The sequence below is a fragment of the Urocitellus parryii genome, unplaced genomic scaffold, assembly GCF_045843805.1.
Source record: "Urocitellus parryii isolate mUroPar1 unplaced genomic scaffold, mUroPar1.hap1 Scaffold_48, whole genome shotgun sequence".
In the NCBI taxonomy this organism is placed as follows: domain Eukaryota; kingdom Metazoa; phylum Chordata; class Mammalia; order Rodentia; family Sciuridae; genus Urocitellus; species Urocitellus parryii.
In genome coordinates this window covers 878,886-881,613 of record NW_027554049.1, presented here as the reverse complement: position 1 = coordinate 881,613, position 2,728 = coordinate 878,886, and positions in this window count along the sequence as shown.

Genomic DNA, 2,728 nt, shown 5'->3' with positions numbered 1-2,728 from the left:
CCAAGTCCTGCATTTGGTGCTGAGAGAGGGAAAAAAATGAGACAGCAGAAGCTGTGTAACAGGAGCACTGGTAATGGTTCATTCTAGCTGGCTTTTCCTATGCACAGCAAATTTGGTCTTCGAAGTCTTTTTCTAAAAAATAAAGTGCAGGGGACTGGGCAGAGTGTTTGCCTAGCATGTGTGAGGCATTGGTTAGATCCTCAGCACCGCAAAAAAAAAAAAAAAAAAAAAAAAAATTAATAATCAAAGATATTGTGTATCTCTCTACAACTAAAAAAATGTTTAAAATAATAAAGTGGAAGTGGAAATATTTCCATATGCCATCCCTGAAACCTAGTTATATATGTGAGAAAAGCTGATATTTTTACTTATGAAAATAAATGGCTCATTGTTAAAGGGGGTTCGTATCCTAATGTTGGTACTAAGAGCAAGAATTGATCATTTTAACTTACCTTTCAGCCATTATTTGATAACTAATTGGGGGGCCAATTTGTCTTGATTTGGGATACAGCTAAAAGGACATTCGTCTTGGGAAATGAGATTGCTTGGACATTTAGTTTGAGCCATTGCCTTTAGTTTAATGATTTCTTTCAATTTAGCATTTATGTTTAAATTACTCTAAATTTTTACTTAAGTATGTGTTCCACTGAGGTCACTCAACTGTGTCTTGGATTTACACAATTTCTGTTTAAGGAACAGAGTGATTTTTAAAGAGTTTCTTTGTAAAAATACTTATACATGCAATCTTTATAAAAATACAGTTTTTGCTCACTTTGAAAACAATACATTTCCAAAACTGCTAAGAAAAAAATTATGTACCATTTCCTTAAACCATATGAGACTTACATTTAACAGAAGTCGTTATTATATGAAATGTAACTAACTATATGTAAAGCAAAACAAAATAGAAAATCTTAAGTATATAGAAACATTTCTTTGGTTGACACCAAATCTTGGTTAAAACAATCAACCAACCAAACAAGCCCAGTTCATTCTTAGTAAGAATGGTGTATTCCTTCTAAGACAAAAGGACACTCTTGGCACTCCCTGCTGTGAAAATCGGGGGAAAAAATCCAAAGCTGAGTCATTTATTTTAAAGATGAGAATGCAGTAATTTTAGAAGGTGATGCTCAATGTCATCTGATTTTTGTCATGTTGGGGAAATGCCTGCCTGCCCAGCATGTTCTACAGGAGGACAGCTGTAAGCTTCTGTGGCTGTTTGTACTCCCATAATCTCCTTGGCTGATCTTCAAAGAGGTTTCCAAACAGAGTTCAAAATTTAAACCATGAAATTCTCCCAGCAACTCAGAGTAGCGGGCAAATCTGCTTGCTAAACCCCAGGTAGGTATCCTTGGGGTTGGTGAGTACTGAGGTATGTGCCAACTTTACCGTAAGTAGCTTTCTAGGAGTGTCTGGGAGAAGTCAATGTGCCTTCACCTTTCCCTTTATTTTACAGATTCCAGATACTTTGGGGTTGTTACTATTACTTCCTTTTTTATGGATTACAGATTGCAAACTCATGCTTAGTTCTATCTTGGAATCAATTATCTGCCAAGTTCTGTGATAGTTACAATATATGAATCTATAACTAACACTCAACTCCAATTGGCTTCAACAGCAAAGCCACAGTTTTAACTCCTAAACTGATACCCTGAAGTCGGCCTGGTTTTAGGGAGCATTGGTTCTTCAGTCCAAATACAATGATCCCAGGTTCTTTTTGTGTTTCCATCTGCTTACTTGCAGTGTTGGTTTCACCCTAGTGATTATTGCTGCTAGTGGCCCAGGGTCTGACCTTCATTCTTCCTGTCCAGTGGGGAAATGTGTGTGGTTACAGCTGGAGTTAGGAGCGTTGTTTCCAGATGCCTCCCAGCTTCCCCATATCCTTTTGGCCAGAACTGGGAATGCTTATTCTAAGGGAATGGATGATGGGTGTGGGGAGGGCACAGCTATCCTAAGTCCAATCAAGAGAGTTCTTTAGCTGACTTTAGTTCAGCAAACACTATCTCGGCTGCTCACAGGTGAAGCGCTGATGGACATGGTGGCACCTGTCTTGTTGTGCATGATATCCTGGCCCTTTTGTTGCCTTGCATTCATGCAGAGCACCCTTAGGGTAAGCCTGAGGACCCCCTTTGGGGGTAATGGCAAAGGCCCTTTGGTCTATATGTAATTTCATTTAATTTTTAAATCTATTCCTATTTTTAAAGAGTTGGTTTTTTAAAGACATGGCTCTCAGTACCTGTGCTGGGCTCCAGCCATCCTCCTGCTCCCTGTAGCCCCCAGCATTTTAATCTATGGCTTTATATTTGACTCATTGTGCATTTATAGTCTTTACATCTCATTTAGGAATGTTGCAAAGTTCACCTTAAATTTTGTTTCCGTATCTACCTAACACATACCCTGTTTCAACTTATGCAATGATCCTCATCACGTACCATCTGAGACCCTGAGGTTCTTATCCTGGATATGAAATACTAGCAAATGAACCTAGTTAAATATGTTTAAAAGACAAACTTTAGGCATTTGTAGTTTTATCTTAAAAACAGCACTTTCATTTTCTTTCTTTTTTTTTTTTTTCTCTTGGAACTGGGGATTGAACCCAGGGGCACTCGGCCACTAAGCCACATCCCCAGCCCCATTTTGTATTGTATTTAGAGACAGGGTCTCACTGAGTCGCTTAATGCCTCACTTTTGCTGAGGTTGGCTTTGAACTCATGATCCTCCTGCCTTA